The 22,744-nt window shown below is 33.5% G+C and overlaps 1 protein-coding gene across 6 annotated transcripts in view; it reads left to right on the forward strand.

Annotated features, from left to right (window-relative positions):
- Positions 1–22,744, forward strand: part of Sbb (scribbler) — a 182,731-nt gene that overhangs the window by 21,687 nt on the left and 138,300 nt on the right. The window contains exon 2 of one of the 6 annotated variants that reach the window (XM_064076923.1): positions 12,906–13,156. The exons of 4 other annotated variants lie outside the window; for them this stretch is intronic. The gene's annotated coding sequence lies outside the window, so the exon portion shown is untranslated. Of the gene's footprint in view, positions 1–12,905; positions 13,157–21,403; positions 21,460–22,744 lie in introns of all 6 variants that reach the window. One more of the 6 variants, XM_064076921.1, reaches the window with a different exon arrangement.

The following is a 22,744-nucleotide window of genomic DNA, read 5'->3' on the forward strand; positions in this document are numbered from 1 at the left end:
ATAACTACTAACATACATATTTTCAGCGTTTTTATTTTCAGGTGGTTTTGGAGTGACGTCATCAAATTTTTAAAGAAAGGAAACGTTATTTTGTTCTCAACGTTTGAGAAAAAATTGAAATGTTTTTAACTTAATCGATAAAATGAATTATATCATGTTATTTTTTTTAATATTCTGTGTCAACTTAAATCAATATATTACTGAAACACAAGTAAGATTATATTTGTCAATAAAGATTTATTTATTTATTTAATGATTTTATTTGACGATAATGAATATTGACTAGCGATTTACATTCTTTACGCTAATCGTTTAATGATTCTAAAATTTCAAAATATGTAATGGGTTTAATATTGCGGAGGTCATCTGTCTAATAAAGTAGCCGGCGCGGAACAGACATTGACGGAAAACGTACATTTTCATATTCAAAAACAAAAAACTGAAATTTCATTAGAGTGACGCTACTTTTCAGTTACCGCTTAGGCTAAATAAAATCTAAGCAAACAGTAGTTTCATTTATACATGTAATTTATCTGGTTGAAGTACATAATACACTGCTCTGACAATGACTGTATCAAATGTTGCTACAATATTAATTTCACATTGCAGTGTTTTAAGTTGCTAGTCATTGCGAAATATTTATTAATCTTTTAAACAGAAAAAACACCGTAAAGGTTGACAGATTGTTCATAACGGATAATTTATTAATGACAACAGTGGATAATTAACCAGCCAACGATCGTTAATTGTTTAATAATTTATTAGCAATCAACATGAAGTCTTACTTTTTAGCCACCGGTCAACCCAATATACGATGTAATAAAAATAAAAATTAGTTGAAATAACTCGGCTGTAAAAATAGAGTTACACTTCAACTTTTTTTAAATGAAATCCGGTCTTCTGTAAACACCCAATCGAAATATCTTCGGCAGTTCTTTCATAAGCAATTAGGAATTAATATTCATATAAATAAAATCCTTGAACTTAAATACATAAGTTTTATGATGTTTTTCGGTGTTATATGTTTGTCACATGTGCACAGAGTGCCCATTATGAAACATCGCACCAACTGTGGATATAGTGATGAACTCATCAATAAAGTGTTGCCATTTTTATGTTTTTGAATGTTATATTGTACCTTCCTTAAATACTCATATATCATTATGATTTGGATGAGTAAATTCTTTTAATAACGGGCATCAACTCCGGTCGAAGGTTATCTCGTTCTGGAGTGAATCCCTCGCTTTAACTCCGGTCCAAACTAAACGTGAATTTAAATAAGTCAGAAGGTAGTACAATTTGAAAAATGTGTGTTATATAAATATAACATTATTATGTTATAATTCATAACAAATTTTGTAACTCCATGAATGCTAATATTGTTTAAATAAACAATTATTAAGGCACTTCGTCAGTAATCCTAAATGAAGTCAATGTGTTCACGTACTGTATATGAATAAGAGTATATTTAGTGAACGCCCGACCTGGAGCGGAGTTGAGATTCTCCGTTAAAACGTACAGAAATAAATATTGATTATAGTTGTGACGACGTACTTTCATAATTTTTATTTAACACAAATAAGTTAATTACATTAACGTATTTTTTTATAAATCAAATTTTGTATATTTATAATAAATTGTTTTTAAATAAGTTCTGAAGTAGATAAAATTTTCTACGTTATGAGTAGGCTAACGCATAGTCATTCTCGCGTGATTACACAACTGGACTATGAGTAAATTTCGCAATCATAGGTAAAAATTGCAAAATAATCCTATTTACAATGTAAATAACTAATATGTTGAGTAAAGATATACGTACATTCATAATTTTAACATAATAAAGTTCCATGGCATATCTACAACAGTTTTTATGTATGATTGGTAACTGTTTTTGTTTAAATATTCATTTTTAAATTGACTTGTCATAGCTATTTTAATTGACTAGATGTTAATTTTAATGCAACACTAGCGTTATTTATTTCAGCCAACAAAATTATTATTAATTTATTCTGATGAATAACAATTACTGTTACTATATTCAAGGGAAATGTTCCCTGAACAGACTTGATTTGTATTAACATGTGTAGTAGTATTAATAAAATTCTGTAGCTGAAGTATACTTTTTTCATTGTACATACAAAATAATGATAAAATAAGAATATTTGTGAATTTGTGAACATAATGATAAAAGAGAAAAATGAGGCTTCAGGACAAACTTAGTTAGGCTGCTTATTATGATGTCAATAATGAAACATTTTTCGAGGGTTCATTTTTTGTTTTCCTTTAACTATAACTGTACTTAAGGTTGTATGTGGAAGTGGACCTAAATGTTATGAAGTTTTCAAAACAAATGCTACAATTTGTCTAACAATATAGTAGATCATTATAACAGACTTTCTTGAAATTTTGGTAGTTTTGATTTGCTTTAACTAAAATTTGTCAGCGTTGTCCCAACAAAATAGGAATTAAATCTGTGTTCAAAAGTATATTACATTATAAATAGTATTCTTTTATTTTTAAAAACTCATTACATAGATCGATTTATTTTATCAATTAAATCACGAATAGTCCATTTGATGTCTGGTAAATAAAATTAGTAATCCTATCTTTAGTATTTCATGCTTCGCCGAGTACATTTTCAACGTGTTTTATGTTTTTTCGGTTTTGTGTTCTACATTGTACCTCCGAGCGGGTTCCCGACGAACCCTCTCGATTCCCACACTGGTTGACTCCCGAAGGCCGTTAATCGACTTGTCATCGAGCTAATTGGCTGAAACTATACACACACATATCTCTACTTGTCGGAATGCAATTGCTTCCGAAGCTGGGAATATCAAACGTGAGAAAGAAGATAACAGATGCAGACTTTGAAGGCCAGCTTGCCTACGCGTAAGGAAGATGCTTTTATCATTTTGAATGATCTCGAGTTGTTGCTCGACGCTATTTTCGCACCTGCAGCTGAAGAACTAAATGCTTGTGGTAATTATTATCGTGATCGACGCGATGAGAGAACTCTTACTCTCCGCGCCGTTATCTGATGTTCGCTTTGAACTGCGCTGAACTTTGATAATTACGTGTTGATGTGTTAAATCGAAACGTTCAATTATAAAAGCGGAACGTTGTCTGACAGAAGTGATGTTAATTCGGATCTGTTTGGTTTCGACGGATTTAGATTGAAAGAGTTTAAAGAATGTTGTGAGCTTTAATTGATTTTGACAGATACAAGCGAGGCTCAGAGGGAAACAGTTCGACGCAGAGATCTTCTTTGTGGATTTAAAAAAAGTCGGAATGCGGGATGTAGATGATTTGTTAACTAGTCCGTTTTTACGATTCAAATCACCCGTTTGTTAAATGTAGCCGGAAAAATTCTAGTTGACGTTCATTCACTACATTACCAGATCCTATCAGGATCAAATCTTCGTGTAGGGGAAACGAATGATGTTTTCAAATTGGGTTTAATGTGCAGCCTTTGTGTCGGATTTCCGCAAGGCTATAATGAGAAGGAAGGAAGGCGCCGGTGTAATTTATCGTTGAACTTCATCCTTCGACTTTTAAGTGACCAATAATGAGGTGTCATATAAATCAGGATTCTATTTAATCCATACAAAACGGTAGATCTTTTCAATATAAAACGAGTAAGTAAGCAGAACGTAACACTCGAGGTCCGTCAGTGGGGAGCTTTTCAAATAAATTTTATAGGGGAAATTCAATGGGTTCGCCTTTCAGAAAACGTAATTGATGGGTCTATTGAGTAAACTGAACGACCATCTAACGATACCAACTGTCATCGGTTTGATAGAAAGTTTTATGCGCTTTATAGAGTTTGAAAAGTTGGGCGATTTTTTATTGTTTGCTGGAAACATCGAATTTAGATTTCCGAGTACTTCTGTGGTGATTGATAAAGGAATTTAATTACATAAAAATAGATTCACTAATGCTAGAAGCACCTTTTAATGGTCGGAAAATCTAATAGAACTACAGTGGAAACTAGGGTAAAAAAATCAACTGCCCTTTTAAATTTTTATTAAAAACAAAACGAAACAGCACGGAATACCCAATGTGATGAAATATAATGACAGCGATTTAACGTCACCAGAAGATATAGTGAATGCGTTTGCTGAATCGTTTGTTAAATCATTCAAACAAGATAATAACACCAACTCTGTAGTATTTGAGGAAAACTTAAGTAGTCTAAATAGAAACATCTTATATGTTAAAAATGTTGATTCCAGCGAAATTTGCAATTCGATTAAAAAACTTAAGCCAACTTTGACAGCTGGTCCAGATGCTATTCCTTCATTTCTAATTCGTGATTGTGCGTCAGTTTTATGTGAACCGTTGTCTGTTATTTTTAATTTGATATTAAGAACATCTATTTTTCCAGAAAAGTGGAAACTATTACGCATTACACCTGTCCATAAGAAAAATAGCACAAGTGACATAACAAATTATCGTCCAATCACAATTATTAACAATTTTGCAAAAATATTTGAAATCCTTCTTCATTCTCGAATATGTAATCACGTTTCCACTTATTTGTCTTCAAATCAACATGGTTTTAGAAAGGGAAAGTCAACAACCACAAACTTATTTTTAAAAACACAGTTTATTTCAGACTATTTAGATCAGCGTAGTCAGGTGGACTGCATATATACAGATTTTTCTAAGGCGTTTGATCGCATAAATCATAGAATTTTATTGCTTAAATTACATTCTTTTGGTTTCTCGAATGACTTGATTAATCTCTTCACATCATATCTATATGAAAGATATCAGTATGTGTATTATCAGGGCTTTTACTCTAGCAAGTTTCGTCAAACCTCGGGGGTACCCCAGGGGTCTGCGTTGGGTCCTTTACTATTCAGTATCTACATAGATGATGTTGGACAACAAATTGATGTAGAGTATCTTATGTATGCTGACGATCTCAAACTAATCTGCGAAGTTAAAACAATAAATGACTGTGTGCGTCTTCAGAATAATCTAAACAGATTGTATAACTGGTCAGTCAGTAACGAACTCCTTCTAAACAAAGATAAATGTTTTGTTAAATCCTATTTCAGAAAGATAAAATTTTTGTTCTACAATTACACAATTGATGATTCTATACTAGAACGACCAGAATACATCTGTGATCTTGGTGTCACCTTCGACAGAAAGTTAAAGTTTGACAAACATATTGAGAATGTGTCAACCTTGGCGTATAGGTCTCTAGGTCTCGTCATCCGCAACTCGAGTGCTATACAAGACAAAGAAGTTTTGTCACTTCTGTTTTTCACTTATGTTCGTTCACACCTAGAGTATTCATCGGTTGTGTGGAGTCCCATATATAATTGTCACATTTCGGCATTAGAAAAAGTTCAACGCAGATTCTTGAAGTTCTTTTAAGTTTCCTAGATGATGGTGTGTATCCTCCTAGAGGTATTCCAAATGATGTATATCTCAAACGCTTTAAAATACAAAGTTTATTATGCCGCCGGAATATTGCCTTTCTTATGTTGTTGCACAATATTCTACATTCAGTAGTAGATTGTGAAGATATTCTGAACCTTTTGTACTTCAAAGCCTGCGGAACTAACTTAAGATTTAGTTCAGTCTTAGAGGCACCACGACCAAAAACCAATGGTACTAAAGCGTCACTCCTCTATCAGATGATAAGAAACTCTATGCAGATAGAAAACGAGGTGGATATCTTCAATTGCACAACTCGTGATATCAAAATCTGTTACAAATTATAATGGTAGCTACTATCCTGCACTCACTTTCATGTATTCTATGTTTCTCTCCTTTTTCTTTTCTTTTTTTTTATTTTTTGTGTCCTTTTTCACATGTATGTCTTTCACTAAAGGGGCCCTAGCCTGTTGAAAGACTATTAATAATAATAATAATAATAATAAATTGACTTGACTACATGTAGCCAAAAAGTACTTTTATAATATCAGCTTTCACTCTTAAGATGAATTTTTTTACGTTTAATATAGAGAGTCATATAATAATTCGTTCAGTTTCACATTTAGTTCCAGTCACTCCACAACTTAAAAAACACCTAGTATCAAAAAAGAATTCCAAATCAATTTCACTTAATTCAATGAATTTCAGTTTCAGCTGTCGTAAGTATTTTTCCAAAGAAATTCCATCATAGATTCTTTGTGTTTGTTCGGACATACTTATTAAAGAACCTGATTGGGTTTTTCTAACATAAACATTATTCGGTAAAAAATTAAGCAGTTTAAAAACTTAAAAGTATTTACTGTTAAGTGATTCAAATAAACGTTAAATTGTTGTATATTATATTATACTACTCCTATATTCTTAATGTTGCAATGACTGGGATTAGGTTTTGAGTACTTAAGAGAGGAGATTAAGATACAAACAAATGACTTTATTCTGTGCATGTCACCAATCTAATACACTTCGTAGAATTTAAGAAAAATTGAAAACTTGTCATTTTTGTAAAGTTAAGGGTCTTATTTATTTGTTTTTGATATTTTAAAATCTTTATTCTTAGTCACTAGATTGTAGTACATTGTAAATTTATCGAGTAACATTCGTGATACCGTAGTAAACAAACTAAATGCATTGCCATTTTCGCAGGATGTAGTATGTAATATTTGAATGACAAACCTGTAAATTGAAATTGCTAAACCGATTGCTCTGAAATCTTGCAGTATGAAGGATGTCGTAAGCATGGTATATATATCGTTAATCACAATTTATCCTTTTAACCTCTCCCAAAAAATTGATGACGTCAAAATATTTCCGAATCAATCCTATATAAAATGTGCAAAATATTATGACTTGTAGTTTATAAATATGCATTCATGGTTTTTAGAATGATTTATACAGAGTAGTTCAAAAAACTAATGAATGATAATTTTATCGATCAAATCGACAACGGCTGTCCCAATTTTGTTGAAAATTTGACTGTACAATAGCGTTATTAGTTTTACACTGCACCTATTCAAATTTTGAAAATGTCGCCACAAAATTTTGTAATGAAAACCCTCATGTGAAACATTTGCATTGCATGCTACTTTTTCTTTACTTTAACACTATATAGATATTTATTTTGACTTATCATAAAAAAAAAAAATTGCAAAATCTAATTTACAATTTTTCGAAAAAGCTGCTTATTTTGTACTGACATTTAGGAACGAAGGAAGTTCTGTTTAAATAATCTTGGACCATGGAGGTAGAATGAGGGGAGGGAGCATGCCTCATTCTACCAATGTTAAAAATTTGCCCGCCAAAGCACGCCACGGAAGAGCCATTTATGATCCTTCCCATACTACACGAAAATGCTTTCGAGCACACTACCAGAGTAGTTTCTCGGAGGAGCTGGAAGAACCATTTATGATCCTAGTCGAAAGCGCGATACTAGGCACTTTTTCAAACTACCTTCCCTTCTGTCATTCTACCTCGATGCCTTATTAGACCCATTTTTTTGAATTACTGAAAGGATGTGTTCTATTTTATTTTATTGGCTATTTCCGGACCGACTTTTTCAATTGACCTGGAACTGGGAAGAACACAGTTATGTCACTGTTAGTGTTTATTGAACATTTAAATATCATTTCAAAAATTTAATTCAATCAAAAAATTAAAAAAAAATTTTTTGATTTGTTTACCAACAAGCGGTTAGATTTAGCACCTTTTTGTGGTTTCACATCCTGAACGTATTTTTCGGATACTGTTTGTATTAATTTTTGGGTTTATTTTAACCAGAGATAAATATTTCACAAAAATTTAACCGCAAATACTACTCCAGCCGGGAAATTTTTTATTTACAATACCTTCAAATACAATTCGTTTCGGCTGTTTATTTAGAAATGTATCGTGTAAACGTTGTAAAGTAGTCAGAAATACGCATTGGCATCGTTTCCTGAACCGTAGATATAGGTGATGTTTACATTTTCATCAGATACTAAAACCTCGATCGTTAATAAAACTAAATAAAAGCACAAGTATATTTTGAAGTGGCCGGAATTTAATGTAAATAGAAACGGCTTTCATTATTCAAATGAATGGCTGTGCGGTGTGCAAAGTTCAGCGTTTATTCAAAACGATTACAAGAGAATATTCTAATGATTTATATTAAGTGTGGTAACATCTTTATGGAAGCTCGTTCAATTTAATGTCCCGGCAAATTAACACAAACAGACGTCGAGATACAGCTGTACGGGCCAATTATTCACGAAAAAACGCTCCTCGGCTTACAAAAGAACCTCAACTTGCCCAATTACAGTTTAAATTGATTCTTCCGCATTGGAGCCGAAAAAGGAAGTTTCGACCATAATTTCCATACGAACAATAATTTGTTGACAATTAATTTTTATCGGCGTTCGAATGTGTAATTATTACATCGATTTATTTCCGCTCCGGGCTGCAATTAGGAAGTCAATAGCAGCTCGAAATGGAATTTTTTCAACTCGGTAATTAATTCTATAAATATATCGAAGCGAATTGGGCAACGGCATTAAAAAGCTAAAATTAATTGAGTCGTTTTCAGGTGTTGGGCGGGCATGTTGGCGATACATTGATAAAGTATTATAACCCGCTGATATCGGTTCGTTAATTTAATAAGAATATTTTGAATATTTATCAAGCGACAGGTTTATCAGTCAGGAAACGCCATTCAAACAAGCAAAAATCGCGACTTGCCTCACGCGCATTATCCTATTCATGAGCATTTATTAAAACAACCATTAACAGATTATTGCCTCCAAATAGATTTGCACACTTGCAAAGTGCTAATTGGATGAGAAATCCGTTACTATTAACAAACTCGCACTTAATTAGAATAATTACTGCCGATTCGCGATACTTCACTGATTATTTTAATTTGACGTTTTACTCTCGAACATACTCGACATCGCTTACAAACGAGCTTTAATCGGAAATCGATGCGTTATTTCGAAATCTGCTCGTCCTGAGCGTTCGAAATAGCTGTTGGCCCTGCTCTTGCGGTCTATTTTTACAAGTACATCAATTATTTGTAAAAGAGTCTTTGTTTTTTTACCGAAATAAATTGCGGCAGATATTTAACACATGTTTTCTTTTATTTTGTTGTTATTTTGATCGTTTTTTATGAATTGCTTCCGTAATAGTTTGCGTCTGGTCGCGGAATGCTAGAATGTGAACTATTTGGTCGACTTATTAAAATCGGAATGGTTCAGCGGTGCGGTTATTATAGGTGGGAACTTGACATTTCCACCGATTTCGTTATTTTATGCTACAACAAGCAAATCAGTATGTAAATTTCACCTTTGTTTGCCCAAGATTGAGCAATTTTCTATTTGATTATAATTCATGTTATATAAACTATAAATATTTGCTTTTAGGTGTTTTGGAAATATTTGACTAACGAAAAGTTGCTTGTCATACTTTCGGGATTCGTGATAAAGTAGTGTTGGGAGTGAGTGTCAAGATCTTGTGTTGATGGAACTGAAGGAATGAAGAGTTTGATGTGTCGAATCGAATATTTTAAAGTTATTTCAACACTGTAAATTACACTGGTATTACCCAACGTTTAAATTGCAACCTTGACATCATCGTTAAAATTTTATCGTTATAGTAATACGGACAGTGGAAACATAATAATTAATCATTTTTTCAAGTCGTATTAACAGTTTTTTTTAGTTAAGAACTTTTCTTAAAATTTTGACCCTCGGTTTCAATATTACTTACTTAATAGATCCGATCGTTATCAAAGTCATGACCAATAACTTCACAATCCGATTGAGAAACCTCTTAATTTTAAAACGATGTAGATATTATCGAGAAAAAACTTAATGTATTTAAGTGTCTATTTGTGAACTTTGTTATACTTACTTTGTATTATGATTATGTAAAGTCTATTTTTAGCTAATCCAATTTATTTTTGAAGGGGTAAGATAGTAAAGCACTAGTGAATCTTTGGCAAAGCATTATTTCACTACATATGTACATGAATGTTGTGCATGCAAAAAACAATTTGTATTAACAGACTGTTTTTTTGTGTTAGTAAATTAAGTTCGACAGTGAAAATTGAGGCCTAATATTTTTTTACACTCTCATTATTTTCATTTTGATCGGAATTCGCACTTTCTCACTAAGTGGTCACTATGTACTTCTAACATATATTCGAACTACTCGTGTAAACATTTTCGACTTTTTTCTTCGAGAGCGTAAACTGGGAAAGTATTATAAATTATAATAGTCCATTAGACGAAGGGCAATTTCATATTTTCTCAACATTTCATAACTCTCGAAGTATGAAAATGTAGGTTTTCTATTTGCATCAATCTGTCGTCTGTTGGCGATTTTATACATAGAACAGTATGTGTGTTTTAGGTAGGTCTACCTAATATATCGTGTAGTAGATAGTCAATTGAAAGAATTTGAAAAATTTCAACAACTCGTGGTGATTTGTTTTTGAAAAAGTTTGAAAGAATCTTAGGGCCAGGTTTAGGTTTAGGAAATATTTTAATTTATAGTTGCTGTAACAAATAAATATACTTGGCAGAATTGAATTTTGTAAGGATATGCGATAGCGCACTGATTATCGTCGGCGACTTCGGACTTGCAATGCGAACATCGCGCGTGAGAATCTTTCATGGGCTTTTTTGTTTCTTGCACTGTTATTAGATTATTACTATTATGTATATATTTTTTAATCTATAGATGTTACCACATACATATAAAATTTCGTAAAATCTAATTTTATAATTTTTCAAAGAAGAGTGATTTGTTGGATTATACTTCAAGAACAAAGGAAGTTCTGTCGAAATAATCTTTGAACAATATTTTTTATTTTAGAAATGACTTCATGTAATTTTAGACAATAAAAAAACTGGGTACGTAAATTTTTACTCAAAAATACGCCCTTTTACATGCCGTGGTTGTGCTTCAGAAGTAATGGAAGTACTCTCCAGTTCCGACCAGTTTTTGAAGTTTTATAATCAGTTATGGTATCTAAAATGTAATTTATCTAATCTAAGTAATTAATCGAAATATTCCCACGGTTCGAAGAAAATTAGATCAGCCGTTTTTGTGATGACCGAGATTTTTTTGGAGAAATTTGAAACAGATAAAAGCAACTTTGTGCTTACTTTTTAAAAAAGATTATTCGATAATTTTGATTGCGTCATCCATTATCGGGGAATGGATGGAAAAAAAATTATTTTAGTTAATATTTATCAAAAGTAGAAGTATATATGCACATATAATACTTGGAAGAATAAAATAATAATAAAACACGAAATAGCTAGGCGTACAGTTTTTTGAGGTAGGTTGAAAAATTCAATATAAATTATCAAAAGCAATTATGTACATACTGTGTTTGTGCAACGTGCAACTCATTGTATGAAATTTTTAAATCGCGTACATTGTATAGTGCGGTGTAATTGTTATTTAAAAACTTGTACACGTATCTGAAGTACCCATTTGTTTTTTTTTATATCATGACATGATTGTTAATTATTATTAGAATGACTCATCTTTGCGGAATTTTAGCCTTAATATGTATATTATTTGTTAATATGTACAATCGAAAAAATACAAGTGCAGCTTCTAGAAATATGTAAATACACTGTTCGCCAGTTCAAGATACCCGAGTTTAATAGTCGAACAAAAATTCTCTCCTCCGTATGATGTGCTTACATGTAGTTGTTGGCAATCATGAATAATTACAAAAATACAGGTTTTTACACCAGCAAGAACAAGTTTTGCCCCGTTATTATGTTAAACGACAAGAACCATTCCACTCTTAATCATGTTTCCGTCATTACATCCATAAACTATCCACCAATATTTTTGGTTGGTCCCTATACATACAAATTAGTCACAACACAAAACAAACACACTAGAACCCTCTCGCCCTCGAGCCAAATGCTATTTAAGTCGATTTTTTCTCACCCCGACCATAAATCCACCCATTTAGAAGGGGCTTCCGTCGAACCGGACACCACCTTGTATTTTATATGGAAACCTCGATTTGTGAGATTGCTGGTTTGGGTCATTAGTAAATAATGGCTTGAAAGCGTCCAGGTAGAACGGTGGTCCTCGCTCAGGTAAGAGCAACCCACTCAAAAAATATAACCTCGTCTGGCCACCCTTTTGTACCAAACAGGAAAGTATAATCAAGTGGAAAGATTATCGGATAAAACACGAAGGTATAATTGGTATTTTTACAGCTCCCTCTAATCTGTTTCATCTTTTTACACAACACCAGTTAATTAGCATATAAAAGCTCTTAGCGTTATGAAACGTGACCGCTGAAAAGTCTCCACAAGACGCCGTAGCGGTAATTCATATGTAGTTAACGTTGAACAAACACCTGAATGCCGGTTCTATTCCATATACCTTACGTAGTCGAGGTAGCTACCAAATTGGTGGCATGCTTACGAAAGCGTTTATTTGACTGCGTGTGGAGTGAATCCTAGCGACTACGCCATGTGTGTTTGTTTACACGATCTCAAAACTTTCCTTATGTGTAAGAAACAAATAGTTAGTTCATTGGCTTCTGTTCTTTTTGTTGTTGATGAAAGTGGTTATCAGAACGCGGTTTTGTTATCGATGCTTCGAACGGAAATACCCAAACAAACCGGAATTGCGGTTATGGTAATCCGTGATTATTTAAAGTAATATCCACAACAGTTGCTATTGCCAGAACTAATCGTGGCAGAGCCGCAATTATTTGCATTCGCAGTAAATGCCAAGTTACGGTGATTTAAAAACGCTCGAATAAGAGTAGAACGGCCGTTTATGGTAACAGTTTACTAAATCACTCTCGTGAAAAATTAGCACCGTATTTATCAACATTTATTACGGTTGTATTTCAATTTTATGGTAATCACGTTTTGATAAATGTATACTTAATTGCGTCGATTTAAGTCATGTCATGTTAATGTAACCTTTTGTTGCAGGTGAGTTTCAACGGTGGTTAAAAGTTCAACGAAAGTGGTCTGTTCGGTGCTGGAAAAATTCCTTTGGGACGGTTAAAGTTTAAGTGCTTCCTGAATTCACGCAAGTATCGAGTGGTGTAGTATGAATGTGCTTTTCGATGTTAGCCAGCCTTTAATCATATAGTAGTGGAGTAAAAGTAGAACTGCCACCTTAATTTCTGTGTTAAGTGCTGAATGTAAGGTTAACCGGCGTTTAAAGAGCGCACTAGTAGGTGAGTCTTATTTTCTTTTATAGCCAAGGGAACAGTAATTCACTTTTCTCTTCCAATTTGTTTAAATTACGGGTTGGGGAATCACGAGCGGAACTGAAACAAGTTTGCAGCATTATGGTACTGTATCATTAATAACGATTCGTTTTTTTCCCCACGACTTGCGTTATTTCGAACGAGGATTACTGTCAGGAGCAATTAGATGCGACGAAATTGAGCCGGATGTGTTGGCCAACGCCAGTACCGAAATTCAATAGGCGTATTAAAAAAGTGCTCCCATAACCCATATTTCATTCTGCATATGTGCATATGCTTGTTCGTGAATCAAAGCAGCCGGAGAGCGAAACCAGAACATGTCAGAGAATAGTAAACTATTTAGTAACACACAACAACCGTAGATGTTATTGTGTATGTCAGGTTTCCTCGTAAACTTGCAGGTTTATTGATTAAGTCTTAGCAGGAAATGTGACATTTGGACGGACACGAACTTTCTAGCAATTACTCTGCTTTGACGTTCTGTTAAGTGAATTCCCGCAAGTAACTGCACCTCCATTTTTTAAATAGATTCAATAGATTACGTGTAGGACGCAGAGCTCTCATCGCGTCTGTTTTATGTCTGCTCGAGGAGCTTCCGTTTCTTGCTATTAACCAAGACAAAACGGTCTAACTTGCCGATTTAGAGAGTCGAAACAAGACAAAGAAAAACTTTGTTTTCTTGGGAGGGCACGATCACCTCGAGAACAAACTTTGACAATTCTAAATGAGAAGTTCGGGCTGTAATGGAGCCGCGCAGAAGTTCGTGGATTTTAACCAAATTTCGTCATTAAAAGGGTTAGAGCCTCTTCAGGTGTAGGATTACAGTGTTTTGGGATAACTGGACTGGAAATAAGTTTCGAGCGATTAATTTAGTGGAGACCATTAGAACTTCCGTCGGATTGCGTTACCACTGAATTCATTATCGAGCAGGGATTTGGGAACTAATGTACAGTAGAGTGAAATTTGTTATGAAAATATTCAATTAGGCTCCACGGTTGTTGGGAATGACCGAATCGATTAAATCACTTAAATTTATGGAGTTGGAACCTTTTACGAAGAGGTAAAATGATACCTCGCATTCCGTCGGGACAAATGTTAATTTGTACACATATCGTGAACATCTAATGGATTACTAATTGCTCTTGTTAGTGCGTCTCAAATTCATCTACGATCCTGGACACTAATATTTTTCGAAAGTGCCAGTCTTAGCACTCGACAGATGTTTTCGTGTTCGCGATCAATCATTTATTAGTCTGTTTAAAAATAGTGTTCTTTCCCAATCTAAAGCCTGTCATAAAACTGAACGAAAAGCATCTTTGACGTCCAGCTGCAAATCATCCGGAGGTGCTAATGGCGTGAGGTCAAGCGAACTGCAAACAGATGGGAACTTTACAACTCTTATTCCATTATCTAATGATATTCTATAGAACTAATCATGTAAGATCGAAGGTTAAGCGATTTAACATCTTCACCGTTTATTTAAAATTTTAATGTGGCTTCATTTGCATTTCCAAGATGCGAGTCAACTTTCCTTTTCCAAGAAACACGTTCTGTGCTCAGACCATTATTATTAGTAAAAACAAGCATTCCGTGTAAATGGTTACAGCTTTGGTAGTTCCATTGCGCGAAATCGTAACTTGTCGTGAGAATATTTATGTGGAGCGCATGTGCTTGCCTTTGTTCAGCGGGGTTGTAATATTTATTTACTGTTGAATGATTGCGTGTGTAGATTTTTTCTTCGCTAAGTGTGTAGTTTCAAGAAACTGATTGTTGTTGCTCTTGTGCACGCAACCTGGGCCGATTTATGCGTGGAAAGTAGTGCGGATTATCGTGAACTGGTTCTGGAACGAGTACCATCGTGATATTGCAGCGTTAAACTTTTTTATCTTTGCGTTTCCGCTCTATGGTCATGAAACATTGCTTTATTCAGACTTTGGGAGCTCCAAACTTCTCTATTCTTGCGCGGATAATAATAAGAATATAAAGGTTCATTGTATTGTAAACAAGTGCGGAAAAGACACATACCTATTTGGTTCAACCTGCGCTCCAAAAATCAACAGTTTTTAAACTTTTGTAATAATAATAATAATAACAACAATATTTTATTATGCAACAGCAGGTATTCTGATAATTACAGGATAATTGTTCACAAAAATTGTATGCCTTGAGAGAGTGGAGAAACTGTAATATCTTTCTAGTTTCTATTACACATTTAGTCTTATCTAATACCTAATTACGATAAAGTAGGTACAAATAATAATTATTCTACTTAAAAAAAAAGAAAAGTAAAAGTAAGCAAAGAAAGTCTTATAAAAAAATGTAGAAATTGTTCACAAAATTTATTTTTCAGTGCAGTCAAACTAATACAAAAGAGATTAAATTTATACAACAAGAATTTACATTTCTACACATAAACAGATAAATAATGTTTTTTGCCCTAACCTGGGTTATAAAGAAAAGTACTACTTCTAGAATTAAGCCGTGAAGCATGAAAATTGAATAAAGAGCGCAGTTCAATAGTGAAAATTTATTAATTTATTTAAATGAATAATAATTGTGAGATTACCTTTCGCGTATCAAATAATGAGAGGTCAGTTTCTATCAGCAAGTCTTTATGTAGACAATTGTTAGTTATAAATATTTTATGTTTATGAAAATACACATTTTTTAAGAGTTTATGTTGGACTTGTCCGAACATATCTCTACATATTTTTATAATGTGTTGGACTTCATACTATAGAACAATATTCAAGTTGGGAAGCCAGTAAAAGCGTTAAAAAAGATAGATAATAGTATATTATATACCAAGAGACTAAAGTGCACGATGTAATCCCGAAGATGGAGATTAGTGCCCGAGCGTTAGCAAGAGTAATAACCACTTGATGGTTTAAATCGCACTTTAGTCTGTACTATTTTTTGCTCTTTCGGGATTATAGATACTAAATTTTAAATCGGAAGAAAATATTCGAAATTACGTATCATCAATCGCGATAGTAACCCTTGTCGGGTAACCAAGGCTATAGGTGTAAATAAGACGAGCAATTTGAATTTTTCGATGTGTTTATTTTACGACTTTAAGTTAAAAAGTGTTTTGGTTGTCATGTAAACACTTTTTATACCTGGGGTCAAAAAGAGCCAGTTTAGTCCCGATTTACAGGTACTAAAATATCAATTTTAGTCCCGAGAGGGCAAAAAGTAAATTTCCCTGGAATTATTTTTTAGTATTCCTTGGAAACCAACTAGGATAGTAGAAACAGCGCAGATTTCGCTTACATGAATATTAATGTGAATTTAGAATCAAGATACACCAGTAGATCACAGATGGATTCACATATTTTTAGAGATTTATTGTTTATTGAGTACACAAATTGAATTGTCTCCACCTGTCGATAAAACGTCATGGATTTGGATTTATCTGTATTGTGGTGCAGGTGACTTGAATCACTCCAATTAGAGGCTGTTAATAATATCTTTAATATCTTTTGTAGGATAAAACAGCCTTCAAGTAAGTATAACGATTTTTCAAAATATTTTGAGAATATAGAAAAAAGAAAACACTGAAAAGATGCTTTATATTGACAAATAAAAAAAGAGGCTCCAAAATCAACTTCTGGTGTATCCAGTTATCTACAGAGGAGAAATGAAATGATCTAAACTGTGCAGTTTTGAAGAATTAATTGATGTCGCACTTTATTTAGATCATCTACAGTATTCAAAATATAATTTACGAACGTGTATAACTTCCTAACAGTCGGTTTGCCTTCATGAATCTGTGTTGTTGTATCTACCGATAAATAATTGACCACGACAACTTACTTGTACATAATTGTGTGTAGAGTATGTGTTCTGTTCTTTCTGTCAATTTGATTATGCTTTGTTTGGCTTGCTAGTTTGCTCCGATCTCATCATGGAAGTCATTCGTTAAAGCTTCTGCTATGTTTAAGGGTGTTGGGGGCAGAGTCACGCAGCTCGACGCAAAAAAGGAATGGGGTTTCCCTTTTCGAGCTCACTTCTGGCCGAACCAGGACCCTTTACTTAATGTCGCTTCGTGTTGTAACTATCCCGAACTCCTTATTAAATTCCTGAAAGTTTAGGTGGCTCCGGGCCTGGAAACTTAACACTTGGGTCACACTTTCCGAGTGCGCTCCAGCAGGTGCCAACCGAGCTCTGTTAAACGCTATTAGTTAATTCTGCTTGGGTGCTAACCGCAAACACACCTTCGAGTTAGTTGGTCACGAAGTAGTGCCAAACCACGGCGAAATTTGAACTGAATAAGGAGTTGTTTGCATAATGATGGTCTTTAAGATGGTGATTGTAAATTGCAGCGATAGAATTAATGTTTTTGATGTGTGAGTGTAAATTGTGCGTTGAATAGTTATGTGTTTTCACTGTTTTAATACAATACGTCGTAATATAAAATATGTATTATACACTACATGGAGTATGCATTCCCTTTGCTTTTCTAATATGATGATATATGGAATTTGAACACTTTACTTCTTGAGCGAAAAATTCTGAAAGGATAATTTTGACGAATGATGTTTATAAATATGTACTATTCTTCAAAATTTCATTTATTGATTGAACTTAAAAAGGAGTAACGAAAGGCAAGTCAAGAATCTGGAAGAAATTAGAACATACAGAAATTAAAAAAGAAAGAGAATGAAGAAAGTTGAATAATAGGAAAAGCTAACAAAATAGTCCAATATTAATAGTGAAAAATGAAGACTACAAGAGATAAGAGACATACAAGAATGTAAGCAGCAGTGCATCTAAAACACAAAAACCCGAGTAAAACATCTATTAAAATTCGAATGAACAATACAATAAAAAGACAATAAGTAAAAAAAGTCTAACAAAAAGTGTGGCAAAATGTGAGCAAAAAATATACCAAAAGAAGTGGACACAAAATTGTATAGTCCTAAAAGAAAAACATGCAACATAAATAAGTATACATACATACTTACTTGATTCTCAGATATCAGTGAACAGAATTTTGTCAAATAAAAAAAACTTCGCCAAACAAAATATTCAAAATGAAGACCAGGTACATAGAGAAGATCGAAGTCTAGAAGAGAGTGCTAGATGGACGTCATGTCTATAGGGAGGAAAAAATCAGAAAAAAATTGAACAATTAAAAAATTTTCTGCACAATTGAGAACGCAGATATAAAACTGAGATACAAACATATAGGAGATGTACTTTGATGTTGTAAACAATAAATTATCCAACAATCCAGTCAGACTTGAGAAAGCGTGGTGAAAATAGGCACGAAGAAGTAAATTAGAAAAACTTTGGAAACAAATTTAACACAATATGAAGAGTGAAAATGGTTAAAAAACAACGCCTTCAATTCCGAAGACGTAAAAAAAAAGTTATGGAGTTTGCGGATTAAGATAAAAATATCTGCAGCGAAATGTATAGGAGAGACAGACGATAGAATAATGCCTTTATCGTTAGCTGTGAATAAAAATGTTCACATTTCAAATAACGGTATCTAAGATAAACATTTTACATAACGAACAAAGAAATAGAAAATTCGCTCTACTAAAAGCGATTTAAATCTACAAATTAAAGAATAAAAAGGAGGCGATACGCTTAAATGAACCGGTAGTGATTTCTTACGGACCAATTTTACAAACATTGAGTTAACTAAAAACTAATACACAAAACCAACACAGCGGAAACAAATTCGGTCGAAGTTGCGAAATCGTCAACACCACTTAAACCACAGGAAACATCATAAACACGCATCAAATAAGTACGTGCAGATACGTCTGGTTGAACTTAAAAAAAAGTCAAGAATAATTTTAACCGTTGTGTGATACGTGTTATTTTTTAGTTACGCAAACAGTAGTTGTACAAGTTTTTTTTTAATTGTTTTTATAAATGCAGGAAAGTCCAGGATCAATTGAAAATTAGATCAGAACGTTAATAACATTCTTGGTTATGTTAAAACAAGTTGGTAGAATATGAAATATTAATTTCCAGTCAGGAGTAGTTAAATTTGTAAAACTGGAGAGCCGAGGAAGGAGACTGGTACGAAAAAGTGTGGTGGAAAGAAAAGTTTCGTTCAAAATTGTTTGATGTACAGTTATAGCAGATAGTTAAACAAATACAAAAATGGTACTCGTCCTTTTCAAAAAATGACGACGTCACCTCAAAATATTACTGAATGAAAACCTGAAATAAGGAGTCCTACATAGTTTTTTTATTCACGAGTTAATAATACAAAGGTAGTTGAAACATTCATGTGCGAGTTTTCTCAAAAGCACTAAATTTGGACCCTAAAATTTTGGAATTTATCATCTTAGAGGGAAAAAGGATTTCTTGGAAATTTTGTTAAGGTACTAACATTGATTAATTATAGATTATAAAGATTATTTTTTCATTTTTTTCCAAAGTTCATGATGTGTTCTCAAAAAACTAGAAAGGCACTTTGGACTGAAAAATACAGCCTGTCGAGGTGCGGCACTGCATGTGCGTAAATACGTCAGTAACATTTGTCTTATTTTTTTTATCACCTAGACATTCATCGTATTTTATCGATTTAGGAATGGCTCCATTGTAAGGTTGTGTGCTACACCCTACATATCCAAATTAGTATACCTAGTATTTATTCCCTCCGCAATTTTGACATTTCTTTGGAGTGTATTTACATAGTAGATCTTCTTTAACAAGTTGGTGCAAGGCGATTCCGTTCTCTTCTAAATAAGTACACATTCTTTGATATGTATGTACATATTTTTTTTACACTTGTCTCGTTAAATTTAGCTTAAAATTGTCTCCAAATGATTTACCATCGCTGCAATTTGCGTGCCCTCGTTTGCCCTTTGCACTTCAAAGGCTTTTAGTCTCCTCGTGTGACCATTCTTCCAGGGTCGTTGACGCCCCTGTGCCCGCAAATTAATGGTCCGGTCTGGAAGTCGATTTCCCTCGAGACACATAAACGTTGACTAATTCTGGTCGTCGTAATGAGAAACGTTTTAATTTCATGTCGTTTTTCTAAGCGAGGTTATTTCTCAAGTCCGCTTGATTGATGTTAATTTAACTTGACGAAGTTTCTTGGAAGAGTACGCTCGGAGCCGATTTGCCGCATTTGGTGCGAATGCAGAACGTTGCTTTGATTATTGGATCGTTTCGTTCCCCATCCTGTTCTCGTGTTCTGATCTTTATGTTCGTCTGAATGCGGACGTTACGTAAGATAATTAATTAAATTTGCAATTTAACACTCGCGATGTTCGTCGACGACTGTTAAATCAAGAGGACGAAACAAAGATGGGCGATTAATCACTTAACGACTTGCCACTGGCTTCAGGTGAAACTAATTGATGGTTTATGCTTGCATGTGTTTGTGTCAAGACGGTTTTCATTAATCAAAGCTTTTTATTTCGGCTGATGCTTACGCAAGGTTGTCGTAATGTTAATTAAGATATTTTGAGTGTCGGGGAAAAAACGATTGCGCCTGAGAAAAATATAGTAGATAACCATATTACATAAACACGATGTGTTTTCATAATAATTCATACCGATAGGTATGCGCCACAGGAATTTCGTGTTTGTACAACTTATCACGGTAAACATTGTTTTAATCAACATTCGTGTTTGTCGTTGCTTAAGTCAATATGTGATTGTTAAATAAAAAATGCTACCATTTACTCTATCAATTTTTAATTTGCCAGAGATACTTTTATAGATGGGTCCGTGTGGGCAGGATGTAGGGCGGTCCGTACCATGAATATAATATTTTAAGGCTCTACCAGATTTTTAGAACCTGTAATTTAGGAGGTCGCTTTAAAAAAAAATCTATTAAGCGAATAATAGCGTATAATTATGTTATTAGAAAATTCTATATAATGGAGACTGTGTGCAATGTGATGAGACTTTGCAATTATTGTGTTCTCTGTTGTTAATTAGTTGCATTGTAGGTGGTGTATCTAATGGATAATTGAGGGCCTTTTATGCTCTCTGGCTTTTTGATTATATAAAGGTTTATATAATTTCGAAACGGAAAGAATAGTTCGTTGTTTGACCTTGTTGCTTGTTTTGCTTCACAAGACATGCTGGTACCTTTTGTAAACCGATCTTAATTTATTAATTTTTCAAAAGGTTTATATATATATAACCTATTAATTATCTTCAGAAACGCTTCACGTATCAAGGTTTTAGTTATCAATCGACCATTTTATATTGTTACGATTTTCTGTTCTGCAGGATTAATTTGTTCATCCCCACCAACAATTTGATGACGTCTTCTCAAAATTTGCAAGGTAAATCCTACTTAAATTTTATAAAATAATATGCTTGTTAATGCTTGTACGTATGTTTTACTTTCATTACTTTACTCACCTGTAGCTTAATAATTCACCACATTTTTTTGTAACTTACGGAAAAAAAAATCGCAGAATCAAATTTTATAATATGTCTAAGAAGCTCGATTCGTTTTCATGCTTCAACGACTAGGTAAATTTTCCAAAATTTTGCTGAAGCCGTGAATCAACTATACCTATGTTCCTTCGACAACTGAACTCGATCAAATATCTATTTTACTAAGCCATCTATCGATGATTATAAAAGAGGGGAGAAGTTTGAATAGAAAAGTCAATAATATTAAACAAAAACCTCTATTTAGCAATACATATATAAAACCGGTCATTATCGTGCAATTATAAACCATTTGTATGTTGTGTTTAAAAGCAGACCCATAAATGTCAACCTGATAAGCTACTAACAGCACCAACGCATTATGGAAGGGTTATTTTCCAAGGTGTTTTAACTACGTAATAAAAATGCCGGCTCGCACCTTCACTTTTTGAAAATCGCAAACAAGATATTGTATACTTTGCGAATCTAATTTACGCCGTTAAATTCCGCATGGTTTGTAGTATTCTTGGCATTGTCATGCTCGAACAAATTGACATTCACGTTGCCAGCAATAAATTTAGCACTGTAGATCTTCTCAACAAATGGGGTTTTACTCATGTGAGCATTAACTGGGAACTTGAAATTCTAAAGTCGTCGTCTGTCTCCCACAAACCCGCAGTGCGTAACAGTGCGTTATATTTCACATCAAAAGCACCCCAAATTCTCTTGTGCCCTGACGAATTTTTATTGGTAATGCATGGGGTGAACGTGTTGAGCGTCTTTTCATACGAAGTATTATTTGTGTAGAGTATTATGTGTGCGATTTTCGAGGGTTGCTGAACCAGTAGGTCCAAACAAGTTTAATTACAATTAATAACAGAATCTTTGTTCTTTGTGAAGCAGAATTACGTTCGGTTATTTGAGTTCTTTCGTCGTGGGGTCATTACTCCACTTGTATTTGTGTTATAATTCTGGTTCTAAAACATTGATGAGTGACGAAATAATATCTCTCTTCACAAAATCTTTAACCCTGCATTGTACGAATTTTCAAGTTTTTGTTTCCTAAATTAAGTATGTACTTATATGCGGGTTTAAAGTTTCACGTTATTTAAACTTTTGTGTCTTCTTTACTTCGTATCTCAGAATGATAACGTTTTTTACTGAAACGATTACCTGAAAATATTTTTTTAC

This window comes from Zophobas morio, unplaced genomic scaffold, assembly GCF_036711695.1.
Source record: "Zophobas morio isolate AGI-343-1 ecotype UQ-CSIRO unplaced genomic scaffold, CSIRO_AGI_Zmor_V1 ptg000108l, whole genome shotgun sequence".
Taxonomy (NCBI): domain Eukaryota; kingdom Metazoa; phylum Arthropoda; class Insecta; order Coleoptera; family Tenebrionidae; genus Zophobas; species Zophobas morio.